This window comes from Chiloscyllium punctatum, chromosome 20 (genome assembly GCF_047496795.1).
Source record: "Chiloscyllium punctatum isolate Juve2018m chromosome 20, sChiPun1.3, whole genome shotgun sequence".
NCBI classification, from domain to species: Eukaryota; Metazoa; Chordata; class Chondrichthyes; order Orectolobiformes; family Hemiscylliidae; genus Chiloscyllium; species Chiloscyllium punctatum.
In genome coordinates this window covers 52,655,721-52,679,512 of record NC_092758.1, presented here as the reverse complement: position 1 = coordinate 52,679,512, position 23,792 = coordinate 52,655,721, and positions in this window count along the sequence as shown.

The following is a 23,792-nucleotide window of genomic DNA, read 5'->3' as shown; positions in this document are numbered from 1 at the left end:
GCTGAAAAAGCACAGCAGGTCAGGCAGCATCCGAGGAGCAGGAAAATCAATGTTTCGGACAAAACCCCTTCATCAGGAATCCTCTCACCACTCTAATCTTGACTCTGATCTCCAGCATCTGCAGTACCAGTTCTGCCCAATCTGTTAATCCAAACAAGCACTCAATATGAATGTCCCGTGTGCTGCATTTCTAAGACAGAATATTGGGAATACAATGACCAATGGGTCAAATGCTGACAAATGGGACTAGATTTATTTCGGCCATCTGGTTGGCATGGGCTAGTTGGACTGAAATGTCTGTTTCTATACTATATACCTCTATTACTTTGTGACTCTATATCAGATTGTAATTATAAATAATCAGGTGCAGGAGCTATTCTTACCACAAATATCCCAATGAGACAAATACCTAAGACTGTCAAAACTCTGGCAGAATGAGCCTCAGTAAAAGATTCTTGGAACTTCCTCTCATCCCACTGTTATGATGCTAGCTGATCTTATTACCAAGCAAGTTAGATTCCAGACAGGAACCTAGCTGTTAAAATTAAAACTTAATTTATCAAAAATAGTCTAACTGAAACTAAAGCATGCAATGCTATAGATTTTGCTTTATCAATAGAATAGAAATTTGTTAACAACAGAAATGAAAATAAAAAAACAATCCCAGACATTTATAAATTGATGAAACACCTTTTACATAGTAGAGAGTGTGGTGCTAGAAAAGTACAGCAGGCCAGGCAGCATCCAAGGAGCAGGAAAAATCAACGTTTCGGGCAAAAGCCCTTCATTGGGGATTTTACACAGTGCTCAAGCCACACCTCTGTACAGTACCTTGAACTCCACTCATACAAGATTCACTAGAATCCCTGTATCTAATACCTCAATAGGCTTAGGTCAATTGTGACTTCAACCTGTAGATTAGTACTGCCGATAGGTTCTTCCTAGATCCATTATACAATTGCTTAAATGTATTCAGCTTTAATTAATATCTTCAAGGTTTAATCCCAAAAAAGCTGATTTGGGATAGCACTAGCTCTTTACCCTAAAGGTAACCTAGTACACTATAAATCCGACCTTTTTCAGGTCACCACTCAGTGCAACCATCCAATTCCAAGAACTTCACGGGATTGCTCCGAACGCAAAGTGAAAACTGCAATAAGTCACCCCTAAGTTGTAGGGCTTCCCTTAAACCTCACTGACCTTTTAAATTGGAGCTTGTTTACCTTGTTGATCCTACAACTCTATCAACGTAAACAACAACCCATCAACTCCAAAGCTAGTCCTCAAAAATTGTATTTAAAATAAATCATCTTGGCAACAGAAATGCTTACAAGTTAATTATTAACTTGAGATACAGCAAACCCACCAGTTACTAACTCTAAAATCAGACACCTAAACTTACAGTAAATAATATTAAAACATATTATATATATGTCATAGCTTTCAATTACACCACAGTCATCAATAATCTCAGCAGAATGAGAAACAGAGCAGTATGAAGAAAGACACTTGGTGATATTTAACAAAACAAAAAGTAGAATGATAGGCTTCATTGGCAGATTTGTAATGGTCAAAAAGGACATTTTCTATCAGTTGTCCACCATGCAGGAAATAACAAATCTATGTCTCCCACAGGGGTCAGCACGCTTCTTCAGAGGGGTATAAAAAAATGGGCCTTTCTTTGTTCCTTGTTGTACAGCTGAATCATTGCTCAATATATTAAAAACAACAGGTTTTCCCCTGGGAATCTGACCAGTGCTCTGGGTTTGAACTGATACTAGAAGGGACCAGGTGAGCCGAGTAGGCGAAAAGCTTGCATGTTGTCAGTGTAGTGATTGTAATGAGGTCAGTCAGGTGGACCTCAAAGAATATGAGTTCCCTGATTAAGGTTGTTAACCTGATCCTCTGGCTGACAGATATAAACAGGAGTGTCAGAGGTTCTGCTCACTCTCAGAGCTGGTGCTGATGGACTGTCCACTTGTAAATAAAGGGTGACTGATTGATGGGATACCGGCCTCTATGGAGTTATTTCAAAGACAAAGAGGAAAAAGCATGGTCCTGAAGAAATTTGTTCACAACATCTGTCTTTGAGTTAGGGTAAGCACTTCTGGCATCATGCTGTTATTTGATAGGCTTGACTCATTTAATGCTGCCATCGAAGACTGGGCTCAGTATGTGGAAAGAATGCAATATTTTTTTCTGGACAAATGATAATGGGGCAGATGAAAAGTGACAAGTAATTCCCATGACAACTTGTGCTCCCATAGATTTTTGGTTATTAGGAGCCTAACATTCCCTGAGGCACCAGATACTAAAACATTTTAAGAATTGACAGATTTAGTTAGGAATATTACGGCCACAAGCCTCTCTGGATGTGGACAACCTTGCCAATCCAACTGAATATGTGGAACACCACTTGAGTGAAAACAATTGTATAGTCTCACTGAGGACACATCTTGAACAGAGGGACTCTAGGTTAACTCACAACAAAACTCCCAAACAAAGCCAAGCCTCAGTGAGAAGGTTAAAATTTTCTTCAGGCTCTGGGCCGGAAAGCCATTGTAGTTGCTGCCTGTATGCAGACTCAAGACAGCAAAGAAAGTCCCACTAGACCAAAACTGAGTAAGAGAACTGATAAGCCAGTATCCAGGGGAGTACACACCCTAGAAAGCCCACTTACATCTGGCTTGGAACAGTTAAACTGCTCAGCAATGTCCAAATCCAAACCAATCAAAATAAATATCTGTTTAAATCATCAACCAGTCCTTATGGAGATAGATACCAGCATGAACTTTTCAGTGATCGCAGAACCTGTCTTTAATGAAACTCGCTCTGGACTCCAAATCTTAAGTTTGCATTAGACCTCGGCCAAACTGACACCACATACTGGGAGCCTTCACAGATTAAGATTGCAACTTTGGTTCTGGTCTCTTAAAAGAAGCAGCTGGTTCATTTGCCAATGACTATCATAAGAGGCTTGGGCCCAAGCCTGCTAGGAAGGAATTGGTTGAGAAAGATTTACCTTGACTGGCTCAACATTTTTTGATTAGAAAATAGCTGCATGAGTGAAGTCTTAATTAAATACCTGGATCTTCTAGGGATTGTCAAGGAAGCCTAAGCCCCCTTGCGTGTTGACCAGGAAGCAATTCCATGATTCTGCAAGACCTGCTCAGTGTCATTTGCCTTACGGGCAAAAGGAGAGGCAGAAATCCGAAGGCTGGAAAGTGAAGGAATTATCAGACCAGGATAGTTTTTGGAATAGGCAGCACCAGTTGTACTGATTGTGAGGCCGAACGGATCGAACATGGTGGGGATTTTAAACAAATGGTAACTGCTTTTTGCAACTGGATAAAAACCCAATTCCTTGCATAGAGAATTAGATGCAAAGCTGGTAGGGGGGTGCAGTCCTTCATGAAGCTGATCACGAGTCATGCATATTTGCAATTGTGATTAGATGAGGATTCCCAGATGTACGCTACAGTTAATACACATGAAGGGCTGTACCAATATACAAGACTGCCATGTGGGGTCTCATCAGCCTGTGCAATGTTTCAGCGAACGATGGAGAGCATTTTACAAGGTCTATCCCCAGGCACCATTTATCTAGGTGACATTCTAATAACAGGGAAGACCAATAAGTGGCATCTAAAGACTTGGACATTGTACTTTGATGTTTCTCCAAGTTGTGCACACAACTTAGAATGGACCATTTTGTGTTCCAGTCACCCCAAGTGACCTACCTAGCTATAGAATTGACAAAAATGGGTTCCACCAACTGGAAGATAAAGTTAGGGCAATCAAAGCTGCCCTGGCTCACACACCATTATCAGGTCTTAGGTCTTCCCTTGGGCTGGTGAATTATTATGGAAAGTTCATATCGTACCCTGGCCCCCTTCTTGGCACCTTTGCATCAACTCGTAAAAAAGGCTAGCCTTGGAAATGGCCATGCAGCTAAGCCATAGCTGTCAGAGAGGTAAGGAAACAGCTATCACCAGGTATACTATGATCCCAGGCAAAATATGTTATTGACATGCAATGTCTTGTCGTACAGCAGGGGAGGAGTTGATCTAATGGAGATGCATGGTCAATCACCTATGCATCCAGGACTTTGGCTAATGCAAAGCATAAATACACCTAGATAGAGAAGGAAAGTTTGGCAGTCATGTTTGGATTCAGGAAGTTCCACCTAAAATCTTTACAAACCTAAATTTGTAATGATGACTAACCACAAACCCCTGGTCCATGTACTTAAAGAGGCCGCTCAAAGCTTCAGGCCAAAATCAGTGGTGGAATGTATTATTAAGGGCATATAATTACAATTTGAAGCCTTTTTGAAATTGGAGACCCTTGATCACATTAGAATGGCTATTATTATGTGGAGGAAGAGTGATTATCCTGAAGAAAATGTCACCATAGATGCTGGCTGAACTAAACCAGGGCCATCCAGATGTTTTCAAAATGAAGATATTGGCAAGAAATTATGCCTGGTGGCCAGAATTGGGTGTAGACATAGCTGCATTGGTCATGTAGTCTTCAGAGTCCCAACAAATAAATTACCTCCAGAAGCTCCCCCACATTCATAAACCCTGGACTCAATTACACATCAGCTACGCAGGTCCTTTCATTAGCTCAATGTTTTTAGTCATTGTGGACACCCACTCAAAGTGGTTGGCATAAAGTTCATTCATCAAGCATGGAAATGACAATGGTAAGTCTCTGTGCATCTTTTACAACACGTGGACTCCCAGAAGTGTTGGTCACAGAGAATGGGCCATGAGTTACCAACATGGAATTTGGTTATTTCTGAAAGTCGAATGGTATTTGACATATAAGGACATCTCCGTACCATCCATCATCCAATGGTCTGGCAGAAAGAGCAGTCCAAACCTTGAAGGCAGGCTTAAAGAAACAGCCTATAGCTTCACTCAACGCCAAACCATCCTGGTTCCTATTTGATTTAAAGGGCTACCTCTTATGTAAATCCAGGGATAGCTCCAGCAGAGTTGCTAATGGGGAAAAGACTCATCACCAGGTTAACTCTGATCTTTCCAGATCTGGTTAGGAGGGTGAAACAACATCACGAATGCCAATGCCAGGTATAAGACTGCTAAGTGAAAGATGCAGTTTACTTCATTGGTTGATGTTTGGCATAGGAGCAACAGGAATGGCCCTGTATGAGTAAGAAGCTTGGTTGACATGAGGTCAGGTCCATTGATGTATAAGGTTTGGGTATGTGCGATAGTCCTGAATAAGCACATGGACCATATGAAAACTGCAAGCCCCCAGATGGTGCAGGAACAAAACGTGCCCATCTCTTCAATTGCCTTTCCGAATGTTCCGAAACTTGTGGTTCTCCCTCTCCATCAAGTGTTGAAGATACCTCAGAATCTGAGATGGATATGGTGGATGTCGCTACCTGGATGTCTTTGTCACCTGAAGAAAAGAATGAATTTCTTCTGAAATGTTCCAGGCACATGAGGTGAGCTATTGTGAATTACATGCTACCCAGATCAGAGACGAAGATGGAGGAACCTGACCTGGTGCTAAAACACCCCAGGAGGTGCTTTACAAAAAGAAGAACCAGCCTACTTCCTCAGACTCAGAGGAGGAGAGTTGCAGGGATTGTAACAAGATCAGCCAGGTAGACCTCATAGAATATGAGTTCCCTGATTGAGGCTGTTACTCTTGTCCAATCAGGGAGTCTGGCTGACGGACAGAAAAAGGAGTGTCAGATATCCCATCCAGAGATGGCTCTGAGGAAGCTAGATCAATGACAAGGACTCTCCCCATGTAAATAAAGGGTGATGTGGCAACAGGATACTGGCCTCTGTGGAGTTATTTCAGTCAGGTAATGCTTTGGTCTTCAGGTTGACTTAAAGTAGAGAGCATGAGGGGAAGGACCAGTTTTCTGTGGTTAAGTAAAAGCCTGAGTGAGACAGAGAAACCCATTTCTTGACTGTCAGGTAAAGATTTGAAGAGCAAGGCTGGAGACTGTGTAAAAGATTCAACTTTGTGGGTATCATCCAGGCATTGTATGTGTAAATATTATCACTTAGTACAAAATAAGCCACACCAGTTTTGGGAGGATTCAGTTTCTGTGGGTTATTTATAAAATAAGAACACAGTTGAATTGAAAGATGTTAGTTTGTAAGTTTTGCTTTTTACTGATAACACCATGCAGGAACTATCCACCTGTTTATCATTTGTGATTTGGGAGCATTATTCAATAAAGTTAGCTTGAGAACTTTGTAAACTTACACCATTCCCAATCTCATCAATTATTCCATTCATGTCTGAACTCTCACAACGACAGTTCATACGTTACAAGAGGTGAAATTCCAGCATGATGTATGAATAATGGCTCAGGAGAGTTTATTCAGAATCTAGCTGAGACATAGACTAAGTACATCTCCACCTCTGTTAAATTAGCTAATTTTATTTTAGTTGGTGATGGGGCAAATAGGATTCACTTCAGTTTCCAGGTTTTTGAAAAAGAAAATTCAGCTAAGATTCTGTACAGCTGGAAGCATGTGATTTTTGGATGAGTGAACAATCGATTTTGGCTGTCATTCTACTCATGGGTGAATAGCTGTCACACTCGCAGTCGGTCAGGGGTACACAAAAATAACTGTCATGGGGTGAGAAATCGAAGATCTATCAGCGCCTGTGGAATCACACCATAGCATGAAGTTAATACCACCAGGAAATGACGAAAGTGAGAGAAACTTTGAGAGAAAACGTAAGGGAAATTTGGGACCAGGCATATATTTTTATAAGAACATTGCAATGTCTTTCATGTTGTCGGTATCATTAATAATAAAATGTAATAGCAAGATGTCATGTTTGTACAACTCCCCAATGCATTTCACGTGCCATAAACTTTCCCCAAGGCATGCCAAGACATGGTAGATAATACATTAAGGCCTAGCCTTTTAATCCATCACTTCTGTTTCAAAGCAGTAGCAAGAGATGAGCAGAATTCAACAATGGCAGCTTCTGGAGAGAACACAATTGAGGAAAGAAATACAGGAACAGAGTAAAGTTATGGGTTGATTGGTTTGTCAGAATTTGATTACGGAGACTATGTGTATTTAACTAATATTAAGGGATATCTGTTTTTGCATACAATCCTTAACAACCTCCTGTTAATAATTTCAGGCTCTTTATCAGTATTGGTATAACTTAGTGGCTGTACTAAGCTGTCTGGGAGGTGTACTCTTTATTAAATGTAATTAGAATTATTTAAAACACTATAATAATGGCCGGGCAGGTGATGTACTGTGACTGCAGGATGTAAAACCTGGGGATGCATGTGAGATCTGGGAAGCTAGTGTCTGTAGCTGCAGGCCACGGAGTGCAAGTGCTGTGGTACATTAGGGAGGAGGAAAGTCATTTTACTTTGTTACTTTAATCTAGGAGGCATAGAATAAGACCATCAGAGTTGGCCAGTGATTATGGGATTTAAGGGTGCGACTGTGTGCCAGACATTCAAGGGCTTCCAGAAGATAGTAGTGCAGGGTCCTCAGCTTTTGCTATTTTTGGATAAGAGTGAGGGCTGTAATCTGTATGAGATAAACTGACCATGACACTGTGGTAGAGGAACACACTCAAGGGGTATGGGCAAAATTGAGTGTTAATGGGTAACTATGGTAAGGGAGATTCAGACAGTTTTCTGCAGCACAGTGCATGAGATCAGATGACTGTGTTGTCTGCCAAGTGTCAGGTGTCAAGCTTTCTGCTCTGGACTCTCTAGGAAGGGAAGGATTTGGAAGATCTTTGTCTACAATGGTAACCATGACATATTTAGAACTAGGAAAAAGGTTCCTGTGAAAACTAAACTAAAAAAACCTGAATGATAATTTATGAATTTCAACCTGAATGACATACAAATTAGTATGAAGCAAATGAGATTTGAGAATGAATGTATGATTCAAAGACAGGAGTGGCAATTGGTTGTTCCAATTCATGGTCCACTTGTGCCAGCACTGGGAATGTAGAATCTGTACATTGGGATGGTCCACACCCGAATGTGTTGGAGGGTTTGAACTGTCAGGAGAGGCTGAACAGGCTGGGGCTGTTTTCCTTGTAGCCTTGGAGGCTTAGGGATGATCTTATCGAGGTTTATAAAATCATGAGGGGCATAGATAGGATAAATAGACAAGGTCTTTTTCCTGGTGTGGGGGAGTCCAAAACTGGAGAGCATAGATTTAGAGTGAGAGGGGCAAGATTTAAAAGGGACCTATGGGGAATTTCTTTCATAGAGAGGATGGTGTGTGTGCATGGAATGAGCTGCCAGAGGAAGTGGTGAAGGCTAGTACAATTATATTTAGAAGCCATCTGGATGGGTATATGAATATGAAGGGTTTGGAGAGATATGGGCCAGGCGCTGGCAAATGTGACCAAATTAATTTTGGATATCTGGTCAGCATGGTCAAGTTGGACTAAAGGGTCCATTTCCGTTCTGTAACTCCCTATGACTCTTTATCTCTATGATGCTCTGGTGAGCTACATAACTAGGAAGGTCATGAGGTCCTTACACTAAACAAGGTGGGGTTATAAGTGAACAAGCTTGGTAGATAGAACAAATCAAAGGTTATAGTTGAGAGAGGACAGTAAAATAGCCACATGGAGAATTAAGGTCAGAGTATGGCAGGAAGGGTTGGAGAGAAAGAAATACACTGACAATCAAGACCAGTTGGTAAAAAAGTTAAAGGGCTATACCTGAATGTGCCTAGCATTCATAAAGTTCATGAATCGATCATACACTTTGAAGTAAATAAATATAATCTGATAGCCGTTAAAGTGATGTGGCTGTAGAATAAAAAGGCTGTGATCTTGAACATTGAGGAGGGATATGATATTCAAGAAGAAGGTAGGTAAAAGTGGAGGGGTCACATTACTCATCAAAGATGGCCTTGGTATATCATAATCATACAGCATGGAAAAACATACTTCAGTCCAACTCGTCCACACCGACCAGATGTCCCAATCTGATTTAGTCCCAGTTATCATCATTTGGCTCATTTCCTCCAAACCCTTCCTATTCATATACCCATCCAGATGCCTGTTTTATTGTAATTGCCTCCACCTCTTCCTCCGGCAGCTCAATGCACACATGCATCACCTTCTGCACGAAAGAAGATACTGCTCAGTTCATTTTTAAATCTTTCCCCTCTCACCTTAAACCTATGCCCTTTAGCTTTGGACTCTTCCACCCTAGGAAAAAGAACCTTGGCTAATGACCCTATCCACAGACTTCATGAGTTTAGAAACCTCTATAAGGTGACCCCTCAGCCTCCAATGCTCCAGGGAAAAACTAAACTAAAAAAACCTGAATGATAATTTATGAATTTCAACCTGAATGACATACAAATTAGTATGAAGCAAATGAGATTTGAGAATGAATGTATGATTCAAAGACAGGAGTGGCAATTGTTCGTTCCAATTCATGGTCCACTTGTGCCAGCACTGGGAATGTAAAATCTGTACATTGGGATGGTCCACACCCGAACGTGTTGGAGGGTTTGAACTGTCAGGAGAGGCTGAACAGGCTGGGGCTGTTTTCCTTGTATCCTTGGAGGCTTAGGGATGATCTTATTGAGGTTTATAAACCTCGATAAGAAGGTGTGACAAGCAGGCTAAGATAAAATGTAGGGAGGAGGGACCTGGGGGAGGGACATTGGGAATGCGATAGGTGGAAGGAGGTTAAGGTGAGGGTGATAGGCCGGAGAGGGGGTGGGGGCGGAGAGGTCGGGAAGAAGATTGCAGGTCAAGAAGGCGGTGTTGAGTCTGAGGGTTGGGACTGAGATAAGGTGGGGGGAGGGGAAATGAGGAAGCTGGAGAAATCTGCATTCATCCCTTGTGGTTGGAGGACACCTTCCTCATTCCTGAAGAAGGGCTTATGCCCGAAACGTCGATTCTCCTGCTCCTTGAATGCTGCCAGACCTGCTGCGCTTTTCCAGCAACACAGTTTTCAGCTTTGATCTCCAGTATCTGCAGTCCTCACTTTCTCCTAATGTCACTTCCATTTCTATCTCATCTTCACTAAGAGAGAAATGCTGGAATGCTCCTTTCTTTTAATATTCATTTGTGGAATGTGAGCATCGCTGCTAAGGACAACATTTGTTGTCCATCCCTGATTGTAATTTTGCTGCAGTCCATGTGGTGAAGTTGCACTCACAGTGCTGTTTGTGAGGGAATTCTCGAATTTTGACTCTGTTACAGTCAAAGAACGATCAAATAGCTCCAAGGAAAGATGAACGGAAATTTGCCAAGTGCTGGTATTACCATGCTGTCCTTGTAGGTTGCAGGTTTGGAAGGTGCTGTTGAAGGAGCATTGATATTCTGAAATGTAGATTTATAGCTTTTAAGACTTTTATTACCATTTCCCTAGGCTATTTCTGTGTACTGGTGGTAGGAAGAGGGAAGGTTTAAAGTGTTGGATAGCATGCTGGTTTTGAAGATGGGTTTTCTTGTGGACGGTAGTGAAGTTTCTGAGAGTATCTGAAACTACAATCATTCAGTCCAGCGTAATCTATTCTGAGTTTGTGATTTTTACACTCAAGAGGTGAATTACTTGTTACTGTGTACCCAGCCTCCAACCTGCATATTTATCACGCTTTTTCTAGTTGCTCCTGACATCGAGTCTACAGGGAGTGGTATACCAGACACTGAAGTGCATTTTGCTGACTTGAAGCCATTTGCACAAACCAGTTGCTCCCATACATGGGTACACTGATGGATAGATTGTCTAATAGAATGCACAGAGTTAATGCAGCAGGAGCGGGAGCTTGAAGCGGAAAGAAGGCCATCATTTAGTTACTTCATTTTGTCAGGATTATTAAGTGAAGAATGAATTCAAGTATAAAATTATTAACTTAACTCCAATAAAATTAATTCAAACTCCCCATTTACCAGCATTCCGAATATTCACCAACAGATTTAGAACAGTATTAATAATTGCCAGGGACATTGCCCCACTCTTTAAAATTTCTCCTTCGGGCTGGGATTAGTGAGACCGCTGCCATGGAATCTGAGATAGAGCTGTAAATGCTGGCATCACTAAGTTTCTGACAAGCTGAAAGTCAATGTGAGACTTACTTATATAAATCAGTAGATTAATTTAACCATTTTGTTTGATATATATTAAAATTAAAGCTATTATTGATTTATATGTTAAGTATTTTAAACCAATAAATTAGCTATATACTAAAGAACACCTCTCTTATTGTAATTGTTTTGATCAGACCTTAACCAACCTGTTAGATACTTTCAGCCTAACAATACAGTATGAATGATTTAAGTGCTGCACTTTCTAATGACCAGTACTAATTACACACAAACAATCTACCTGGGTCATGCCAGACATCCAAGTACTTTAGTTACAAACTTCAAACTTGTCAAGTCCAAATTGGCTCCTGAACTTTATACCATAATGGGAATATTTTCCAAGGAGAATTGTAATTAACTACGAGCCCAGAGAGAAGAATTCTCCAGCTTCTGAAGTTGTTCCTTTGAACAGGTCTAGCACAGAAGATGAGAGTGTGTTCAGTTTTCCACAGTAGTCCGTTCTACTTTAATGCAATTGAAGAAAAGCTATCATCTGTAAAAGGAATTCTTTGATCAACTTATTAAGTGATGTTCTTACACGCCTCTGGAACGACTGGGATTTGAACCAGGTCTACTGGCCTAGAGGTAGGAACACTATTACAGCACAAGAGCCCCTCTGATTTAAATATATATCCCCTTTACAATGAACAGCAGGCGATACAAATTCATCCATTTATTCAGGTGAGTTAAGTTAAAATTAGAGTTTTAATGTTTTATTAGCCTTAAGCCAATATCAAGGCTACTAAAGCTATCGCTGAAATAAACAAAGTGAATCTATCATTCCCCATGAAGATTAAAGAATTATATCTTATGTTAATTATATCTAGCTTCAAACCTGAATATCCAACATTCATATAAAACATACTTTATGTACTAAGATTAACACATTTCAGATATAATGTTACCATGGATTAGAATTCAGAACTTCAAAGCTCACATACTTAAGCCATGTGGCAAACTATTAATTGCCTTCTGGACTTCTGCTCAATTGCAGGCCTGGTGACATGCTGTTAGTCAAACTGCAGAAAGATTGTTGTATTGCAATGTGATGATCAACTGAATATTTCACTTCAAACCTTTACTGTTTTTAATGAAATTAATCAGCAATTCCATTGTCAAAGTGATGAAAATATTCAATTTGTGAAATTTTATAAAGTCAAAGAATGCCACATTTCTAATGAAATCTTGAGACACTTATATTGCTTTATAAATATTTTACAAGAGTATTTATTGAGTTATTGCACATCAAGTCAGTGATTCTCTCTTTCTATCTCTCTTACACACACACAGTCTCTCTTGTATGAGAGAAGGGTTTCACTCTTCATCCTTTCTTTTCTTTCTATATATTTCTAATGGGTAATATGTCTGGTTCATCCATTACACCAGTATGACATTAGCCTATGTGAACTTACCCCTTATATCTTGCAACATTTCAATGTTAAAATGTAAAACCTTAAATATAGGGACATTCAGCCATCAAATCTGCTGTGCCACTCAATGATTCATAGCTGATCTGATAATCCTAAATTCCACTTTTCTGCCTTTTCTCCCCATAACGGTTGATTTCATTACTGGTTACAAATCAGTAAATCATAACTAGGAATGTACTTTACAACCCACCCTCAACAGCACTTTGAGATAAAGAATTGTGCAGATTCATTTTCCTCAGAAGCGAAACTCTTCTTCAATTCTATATTAACTAGTTTATCCTTTAATTAGATATTACACTTTCTAGTCCGAGGCTGAAACAAGGAGAACATTCATGAATCAGTCCCTTTTATCCCATAATCCCATCTTCTATGACTTAACTAGAAATCTATCCTTGCTAATATACTACCCCTAACATGATTGATTCTTATTTTATTAAGTAGCCTAATGTGAGGTATCTATCAAACAACTTACAGAAATTCAAATATATCTTATCTATTGGTTTCCCTTTATCTATCCTGCTTGTTACCTATTCAAAGAATTCTAATGAATTTGTTAAGCATGATTTCTCCTTCATGAAGCCATGGCAACTCTACCTGATAATATTATGTATTTCTAAATGTTTTGCTATTATGACATTATAATATATTTTAACATTTTGCCAATATCAGATCTCCTTTTTGTCATCTTTAGTTTGCTTTTAAAACTTTCCCAGACCTGTGGCTTTTCTTTCAATTCGATACCATTTTAACTTCCCTGGTTAACTTTCTCCTTCTTAGAATCCTTCTTTCTGACTGGATAATTTTATTATCTGTTATGATGTATTTTCTTACATGGTCATCATTGTTCTTCAACCAGCACTGCTGCTGAACTCCTTTCCCATTTCACTCCAACCAGCTCCTTAACATTCTTTAAATAGATTATAACAATAGGTCATGAAAGACTACTTATCCTCCCAGCTCAACCTGTTTTTTCCGACTTGTTTCTATTTGACTCTGAGGTTTTATCTGGTTTAAAAGATATAATTAAATTAGGATGAGGAAATGCAATCTTTACAACAACTTCTGTCTGCTAAGTACATATCCAGCACTGCTTCTGTGGCAGATTGGTAGTTCCCTAACCTCTTGATCAGAAGGAATTGGTTCAAGTTCCACCTGCTCCAAGGGAATGCTAAAGCATGTCTGAATATGTTGATTAAGTGTATCTATACAGATGCATTTGTGTTTATTTACAAGGTAAAGTGTATGTTTTACATTTTCTGTCAATGAAAGCTGGCGAAATAATTATAGCATTTTTGCTACCTTGCAATGCACAGAGCAATTTCTATGTTTCTGACAATTCAAGGAGATAATTTTATAAATCAATGGTTCTTGTAGAAATGAAAAGCACATATTATATTTCCCCAAGTAGGGGAAGTGGAGGACCAAAGAGGGTCTCATGACAGATTGGTAAATCAAGTTAAGATACAGAACCAACTAAGTAGTTACACTGCACATCAGCATGACCTAGTCTTTTTGCGCTATATAAATGGTGCAAGCATTGACAGCCCAATAGGCTAGTTACCACACAGTTTAGGTTTCAGTTTTATCGTCATGTTTACTCAAGTACCCGGTGCAAGAGTACAATGAAAAGTGTACAACATCACATAGGTACAAGGTACATACACAAATAAAGAAATAAATGAAAAAGGTCAGCACTACAATCTTCGTGTAAAAGTAGAAAAATAAAGAAATAAAGTTTAAAAAGTCAAACAATAGTCTTTTTTTGTGCTATTAGCCTGCAGAAGCTCTAAGCTGGGCTTCCCCAAGAGGGCTTGCTTTTCTCTGCACTGAGTGTGCTTTTACCTGTGCAAGGCTAAGACCCACCTATGTTTGGCAGCTACCTTCGCCATCGCTGACCTCCATTGGGCATGCCAGGCTGCACCGCCGCTCCCAATAGTTTGGCCTTGACCGCTGCTTCGCTGCCACCTTTCACTGCCTCATCGCTGACAGCTGCTGCTGCCATCCTTCACCACTGGCCACCGCCTCACCACGACCCGGCCATCAAGGTTCTCCAGCCACTGTCATCGTCATTGCCTCCATGCCCAAGCTCCAAGGACTAAAGAACTAAAGGAAAAAAGTGAGAAAAGAAGAACAGGAAAGAAAGTAAAGCGGTCGGAGCAGATTGGCTCAGGTGAGGAGCCCTACTCCACTGCCATCTTGCCCAGAAATGGTTTAAGGTGAGAGGGGATTTTACACGGAGTTTACACAGATTAAACACCAACTGTATTGGAATAGAATATGTTGTACAAAACCAGCATGAAATTGTCTTTGTCAATTTAAAGAAAATTGTGAGAAAACAAATGAAGAAGGTAGTATGTTAAAATTTAGGATGAACATCTGCCACAGCATTGTCGTATTGTGCTCTGTATACCACCCAGTGGCAGCTAATGTTTGGGTTGGTTCACTGCTCCTCAGATGCTGCCTGAACTGCTGTGCTTTTCCAGCCCCACTAATCCACAATCTGGCTTCCAGCATCTGCAGTCATTGTTCTTACTTAGTTCACTGCTACCAATCCTCCTTTCTGTGCTGAGCCAAAAGACTTATCTAATTATCAGTGAGGAAGGATCGATCACCAGAGAATCTTAACAAGAGAAGGCTTTTGTTTTATATTAGAAAGTGTAGGTTGTTGTATGATAAAAATAGGCACAATTAACATTAACCAGTTAGACACTGTTGCAACTATTAGGAGACAGGTATCTGCTGCCTGACTGCATTAGGACCTCATGCAAGAATAACTGGTTTGCCAGTCAAAGAATGTGTAGCATCAAGTTGAGAAGAGCTAATAAGACTTCAGCATTAACTCTTTCATAATCCCTACCTTAAATGAGGAAATTTCAGCAAGTGTGAAGTCAAATGTTAAAAACATTTCAAACAAACCTAAGCTTCAGATACATTTTTAAAAGTCCTACTAATTGCCAAAGAGTGAGACCCATGCAATAAGTGGACTTGAAATTATCGTGGAAGGATTAATCAGTTGTGGGAGTGATGTTTTGGACAGCAAACATGAAAATTCAGGTTTCTCAAATGAAAGTTTGACTCCACATTATGCTTCTTTTAACCTTTATATCTTTGCCATCCAAGAATCAGCTTGTTTGACAGGCTTGATTTCCAATTGGGCAGGGACAGGCTGCCAGACCAGATAGATCCCATCCCCAAGAACTGATGAAGAGTCACAAGACTCAAAACATAACTCTGCTTTCTCACTATAGATGTTGCCAGGCTTATTTGGTTTTGTAAGCAATCTCTGTTTTTGTTTCAGATCTCCAGAACCTGCAGTTCTTTGTTAAATTTTATCCCAAAGTTCATTTGTTGGGGGAGACATTGAATTCAAACTGAGAGGAGTCAAAACCATGACGAAATGACGTTGATATGGGTGAGGGGTTGCTCAATGAGGAGAACCTTAGTGGGCTGGATGAATCAGTTTTAATCATCCTGATAGTGCTGTGAAGTAATTTACTGTCTCTGAAAACCATTCCTCAACTCATTTCACCAGCTGGGTTTGCTAATGCCTGAGAAAGTCTGAAGGAACAAAATTTAATCAAAGTCTATCAGCATCATTAAAATAGTTAAATGGCAATTCCACACCAAAGGACATGTTTCCTGCATCCTCATTCACCCACCTCCATAAATCCATGGTGAAAGAAAGTGGCAGCATCCTGTTTGCGTTACTGAAGACTTGTGCTCCAGAACCAACCATGCCCCTAGCCAAGCTCTTTCTAATACAGCTACAACACTAACCTACCCAACAGCATGGAGAGTTCCCCTGATACATCAGGTATACAAAACAGAACATACAGTCATAGAGTCATAGAGATGTACAGCATGGAAACAGACCCTTCGGTCCAACCCGTCTATGCCGAACAGATATCCCAACCCAATCTAGTCCCACCTGCCAGCACCCGGCCCATATCCCTCCAAACCCTTCCTATTCATATACCCATCCAAATGCCTCTTAAATGTTGCAATTGTACCAGCCTCCACCACATCCTCTTGCAGCTCTTCCATACACATACCACCCTCTGCGTGAAACAGTTGCCCCTTAGGTCTCTTTTATATCTTTGCCCTCTCACCCGAAACCTATGCCCTCTAGTTCTGGACTCCCCAACCCCAGGGAAAAGACTTTGTCTATTTATCCTATCCATGCCCCTCATAATTTTGTAAACCTCTATAAGGTCACCCCACAGCCTCTGACACTCCAGGGAACTCAGCCCCAGCCTGTTCAGCCTCTCCCTGTCACTCAGATCCACCAACCATGGCAACATCCTTATAAATCTTTTCTGAACCCTTTCAAGTTCCACAACATCTTTCCAATAGGAAGAAGACCAGAATTGCTTGCAATATTCCAACAGTGGCCTAACCAATGTCCTCTATAGCCGCAACATGACCTCCCAACTCCTGTACTCAATATTCTGACCAATAAAGGAAAGCATACCAAACGCCTTCTTCACTATCCTATTTACCTGCAACTCCACTTTCAAGGAGCTATGAACCTGCACTCCAAGGTCTCTTTGTTCAGCAACACTCCCTAGGACCTTGCCATTAAGTGTATAAGTCCTGCTAAGATTTGCTTTCCCAAAATGCAGCACCTCGCATTTATCTGAATTAAACTCCATCTGCCACTTCTCAGCCCATTGGCCCATCTGGTCCAGATCGTGTTGTAATCTGAGGTAACGCTCTTCACTGTCCACTACACCTCCAATTTTGGTGTCAGCTGCAAACTTACTAACTGTACCTCTTATGCTCACATCCAAATCATTTATGTAAATGACAAAAAGTAGAGAACCCAGCACTGATTCTTGTGGCTCTCCACTGGTCACAGGCCTCCAGTCTGAAAAACAACCCTCCACCACCACCCTCTGTCTTCTACCTTTCAGCCAGTTCTGTATCCAAATGGCTAGTTCTCCCTGTATTCCATGAGATCTAACCTTGCTAATCAGTCTCCCATGGGGAACCTTGTCAAACGCCTTACTGAAGTCCATATAGATCACATCTTCTGCTCTGCCCTCATCAATCTTCTTTGTTACTTCTTCAAAACACTCAATCAAGTTTGAGAGACATGATTTCCCACGCACAAAGCCATGTTGACTATCCCAAATCAGTCCTTGCCTTTCCAAATACATGTATATCCTGTCCCTCAGGATTCCCTCCAACAACTTGCCCACCAACGAGGTCAGGCTCACCGGTCTACAGTTCCCTGGCTTGTCCTTACCACCCTTCTTAAACAGTGGCACCACGTTTGCAAACTTCCAGTCTTCCAGCACCTCACCCGTGACTATCGATGATACAAATATCTCAGCAAGAGGCCCAGCAATCACTTCTCTAGCTTCACACAGAGTTCTCGGGTACACCTGATCAGGTCCTGGTGATTTATCCAGTTTAACCGTTTCAAGACATCCAGCACTTCCTCCTCTGTAATCTGGACATTTTGCAAGATATCACCATCTATTTCCCTACAGTTTATATCTTCCATATCCTTTTCCACAGTAAATACTGATGCAAAATATTCATTTAGTATCTCCTCCATTTTCGGTGGCTCCTCACAAAGGCTGCCTTGCAGATCTTTGAGGGGCCTTATTCTCTCCCTAGTTACCGTTTTGGCCATAATATATTTGGAAAACCCTTTGGATTCTCCTTAACTATATTTGCCAAAGCTATCTCATGTCCCCTTTTTGCCATCCTGATTTCCCTCTTAAGTATACTCCTACTGCCGTTATACTCTTCTAAGCATTAACTTGATCTATTCTGTCTATACCTGACATATGTTTCCTTCTTTTTCTTAACCAAACCCTCAATTTCTTTAGTCATCCAGCATTCCCTATGCCTACCAGCGTTCCCTTTCACCCTGACAGGAATGTATAGCATTCCTGAAGGCTTCCCATTTTCCAGCCGTCCCTTTACCTGCGAACATCTGCCTCCAATCAGCTTTCGAAAGTTCTTGCCTAATACTGTCAAAATTGGCCTTTCTAACAAATTCAATCTGTCCAATTACCACTCAATCTGTTAGCTCTCAATTATTGGCAAAATGATGGTAGGGATCATTATCTATACTTACCAAGCAACAGTAGTTCCCCTGGTGGTCCCATAGTTAGGTTTTGGCACTGTCATCACTACAATCAGTGTTGAATCCCTAATCAGGAAATAAATATTTGTAGTACCTTTATAGTGCAATGGTAGTGTTCCCCACCTTTGATCCAGGAGACCTGGGTTCAAGTCCAACCTATCTCAGCAGTGTGTAATAATATGGCTGTGCAGCTTGTTTAAAAAGTAGGTTTAAAAAATTATTAGTTGACCCTGGGAAGGAGGAAGGCAGTTGAAGGATATTAGTAAGCAGTGGCTAAGAGTGAATGCTGAGGAGCATTATGCCACATTTTTATAACATAAGCAAAGAATTCATTGCTGACAGTTCAGAATTAGGATGAAAAGATGCTAGAGAGTAAAGCCCTTCATGTGTTGTTTTTTTGCACATGTCTAATTAGCACCATGTTTTTTTTTAAATTTCCTGTTGCATTCCATGGTTCAAATAGAAGATTTACAGCATATTCAGATGTGGTTGCAAAATAGGCAATGTTTATTTCTTCTCTCCTGTAAACAAACCTATGGTTTACTTTTTGAATGAAAGCATTGAAGGCATACAAATTTTCAAGTAGCTCTACAGTTACTAGTTTATTCCTGTCCGGTGCAACAGTACAATGAGAGCAGTGGCCAAACCATGGCTTACGAGGGAAGTTAGAGCTAGCATTAGATGCAAAAAAAAGCATAAAAATTGTTAAGGAAAGTAATTGACTTGAGAATTAAGAGCAGTTTAGAAGTCAGCAAATAAGGACTAAGGGCTTGGTTAAGAAGAAGAAAATAGAGCACGAGGGTAAACTTGCTGGGAACATATGAATAGTCTGTAAATGCTTCTATAGGTATAAGAAGATTGGTGAAAACGAATGAAAATCCCTTACAGTTAGAAATTAAAGAATTTATAATTGGGAACGAAGAAGTGGCTGACCAACTAAATTCATACCTTGTATCTGTCTTCACAAATATTGAGCTGAAAAATATGTTGCTGGAAAAGCGCAGCAGGCCAGGCAGCATCCAAGGAGCAGGAGAAACGACGTTTCCAGTATAAGCCCTTCTTCAGGAATGAGGAAGGTGTGCCAAGCAGGCTAAGGTAAAGGGTAGGGAGGAGGGACTTGGGGGAGGGGTGTTGAAAATGAGATAGGTGAAAGGAGGTTAAGGTGAGGGTGATAGGCCGGAGAGGGGGTGGGGGCGGAGAGGTCGGGAAGAAGATTGCAGGTCAAGATGGCGGTGCTGAGTCCGAGGGTTGGGACTGAGATAAGGTGGGGGAAGGGGAAATGAGGAAGCTGGAGAAATCTGCATTCATCCCTTGTGGTTGGAGGGTTCCTAGGCGGAAGATGAGGTGCTCTTCCTCCAGGCATCGTGTTGCCATGGTCTGGCGATGGAGGAGGCCAAGGACCTGCATGTCCTTGGCGGAGTGGGAGGAGGAGTTAAAGTGTTCAGCCACGGGGCGGTTGGGTTGGTTGGTGTGGGTTTCCCAGAGGTGTTCTCTGAAACATTCCACAAGTAGGCGGCCTGTCTCCCCACTGTAGAGAAGGCCACGTCGGGTGCAGCGGATGCAGTAAGTGATGTATGTGGAGGTGCAGGTGAATTTGTGATGGATATGGAAGGATCTCTTGGGGCTTTGGAGGGAAGTGAAGGGGGAGGTGTGGGCACATGTTTTACATTTCTTGCGGTTGCAGGGGAAGGTGCCAGGAGTGGAGGTTGGGTTGGTGGAGGGTGTGGACCTGACGAGGGAGTTGCAGAGGGAGTGATAGGGGAGTGGAGGGAAATATATCCTTGGTGGTGGGATCTGATTGGAGGTGGCGGAAATGACGAAGGGTGATACGATGTATCTGGAGATTGGTGGGGTGGTAGGTGAGGACCAGTGGGGTTGTCCTGGTGGCGATTGGAGGGGCGGGGTTCAAGGGCAGAGGAGCAGGAAGTGGAGGAGATGCAGTGAAGAGCATCGTCAACCACGTCTGAGGGGAAATTGCGGTCTTTGAAGAAGGAGGCCGTCTGGGTTGTTCGGTATTGGAATTGATCCTTCTGGGAGCAGATGCGGCGGAGGTGAAGGAATTGGGAATATGGGATGGCATTTTTATAGGGGGCAGGGTGGGAGGAGGTGTAATCTAGGTAGCTGTGGGAGTCAGTCGGTTTATAGTAAATGTTCGTGTTGAGTCGGTCGCCCGAAATGGAGAGGTCTAGGAAGGGGAGGGCGGAGCCTGAGATGGTCCAGGTAAATTTGAGGTCGGGCTGGAAGGTGTTAGTAAAGTGGATGAACTGTTCAACCTCCTCATGGGAGCGCGTGACAGCGCCGAAACAGTCATCGATGTACCAGAGGAAAAGGAGGGGGTGGTGCCAGTGTAGCTGCGGAAGATGGACTGTTCCACATATCCCTATGAACTGGTTCTCACTCTGAATAACTTCTCTTTCCAATCCTCCCACTTCCTCCAAACCAAAGAAGTAGCCACGGGCACCCGTATGGGCCCCAGCTATGCCTGCCTCTTCATAGGATATGTGGAACAGTCCATCTTCCGCAGATACACTGGCACCACCTCCCACCTTTTCCTCCACTGCATCGATGACTGTATCGGTGCAACCTCGTGCTCCCACAAGGAGGTTGAACAGTTCATCCACTTCACTAACAACTTCCCCCCCGACCTCAAATTTACATGGACCATCTCAGACTCCTCCCTCCCCTTCCTAGACCTCTCCACTTCTATCTCGGGTGACCGACTCAACATGGACATTTACTATAAACCAACCGACTCCACAGCTACCTAGATTACACCTCCTCCCACCCTGCTCCCTGTAAAAATGCCATCCCATATTCCCAATTCCTTCGACTCCACCTCATTTGGTCCCAGGAGGACCAGTTCCAGTACTGAACAACCCAGATGGCCTCCTTCTTCAAAGACTGCAATTTCCCCTCAGACGTGGTTGACGATGCTCTCCACCACATCTCCTCCACTCCCCGCTCCTCCGCCCTTGAGCCCCGCCCCTCCAATCGCCACCAGGACAGAACCCCACTGGTCCTCACCTACCACCCCACCAACCTCCAGATACATAGTATCACCCTTTGACATTTCCGCCACCTCCAAACAGACCCCACCACCAAGGATATATTTCCCTCCCCTCTCCTATCAGCATTCCGGAAAGACCACTCCCTCTGCGACTCCCTCGTCAGGTGCACACCACCCACCAACCCAACCTCCACTCCTGGCACCTTCTTCTGCAACTGCAAGAAATGCAAAACCTGCGCCCACACCTCCCTCCTCACTTCCCTCCAAGGCCCCAAGGGATCCTTCCATATCCATCACAAATTCACCTGCACCTCCACACATTTACTTCATCCGATGTGGCCTCCTCTACATTGGGGAGACAGGCCGCCTACTTGCAGAACGTTTCAGAGAACACCTCTGGGACACCCGCACCAACCAACCCAACCGCCCCGTGGCGGAACACTTTAACTCCCCCTCCCACTCTGCCAAGGACATGCAGGTCCTTGGCCTCCTCCATCGCCAGACCATGACAACATGACGCCTAGAGGAAGAGCGCCTCATCTTCTACCTAGGAACCCTCCAACCACAAGGGATGAATGCAGATTTCTCCAGCTTCCTCATTTCCCCTCCCCCCACCTTATCTCAGTCCCAACCCCAGACTCAGCACCGCCTTCTTGACCTGCAATCTTCTTTCCGACTTCTCCACCCCCACCCCCTCTCCAGCCTATCACCCACAGCTTAACCTCCTTCCACCTATCGCATTCCCAACACCCCTCCCTCAAGTCCCTCCTCCCTACCTTTTATCTTAGCCTGCTTGGCACACCTTCCTCATTCCTGAAGAAGGGCTTATGCTCGAAACATCGATTCTCCTGCTCCTTGGATGCTGCCTGACCTACTGCGCTTTCCCAGCAACACAGTTTTCAGCTCTGATCTCCAGCATCTGCAGTCCTCACTTTCTCCTTCACAACTACTGATATAACTTATCAGGTTAGAGGCAAGAACGATGTTCTTGATGGTAGGTAAGTCTAGAACCAGGGGTATTGGTTTAAGGTAAGGGGTGAATCTTTTAGTCCTGAAATGTAGAGAAATGTTTTCACCCAGAGAAGGTTGAGATGTGGAATTCACTACTACAGAAGGTGGTTAAGACATATGACTTCTAGAAGAAGGCAGATATAGTTCTTGTAACTAAAGGAATCAAGGGAAAAGGTGGAGAGAGGGTAGGATTGAGTTTGATGGTTAGGTGTTTATCATAATGAATGATAGAACAAGCTCAATGGGTGAAATTCTGGATTGGTGGTGCTGGAAGAGCACAGCAGTTCAGGCAGCATCCGAGGAGCAGTAAAATCGACGTTTCGGTCAAAAGCCCTTCATCAGAAATACAGGCAGAGAGCCTGAAGGGTGGAGAGATAAGTGAGAGGAGGGTGGGGGTGGGAAGAAAGTAGCATAGAGTACAATAGGTGAGTGGGGGAGAGGATGAAGGTGATAGGTCGGGGGAGGGGAAGGGTGGAGTGGTTAGGTGGCTTGTAGAGGCATAGAGTACAATATGTGAAATGATTAGTTCTGCTCTTATCTTTTATGTTTCTATGTAACAACTGAGATGACTTGGATTAAGAAGTTAGAGAGAGATCATCAATCATTCAAGAAAACGTTCTTGACCTCCAATTCTCATATTCACATTGAAGTATCAGGATTGTGGAGGATGCAGTCTTTGCAAAGGCAGGAGTGAATGCAGTGAAATGTATTTTAAAAATTATGCACAGAAAACAAAACATGAACGGGACACATTTCGGAAAGAAGATATTTTACATTGGATATGGGCCTATTAGGAGTAAGGACAACAATTACAAGCAGCTAAGAGAAAGCTATCTATGTTGTTAATTCCAAACTGGATCAAGTCTGAAAGACTATTCAGAACTGCTTGTGCTAAATATTGCACTTGGAACAGCATACACTTGAGTATCAAAAGGAGCTTGAGAATGTTAAAAGTAACCAAAAATTGGAGAGGTTCGACTACCTTAAAGAGACAGCTGAACTAATAGCTTGGCTATTAGAAGTTACACAATGTAGAGACTGAAAATCAGAAGGCTACAACAAGTCACCAAAATCCGCTACTGAAGCAACCAGGGTTCGAACGCAACTGAAACAAAAGCATTCAGAGCTTAAAGAT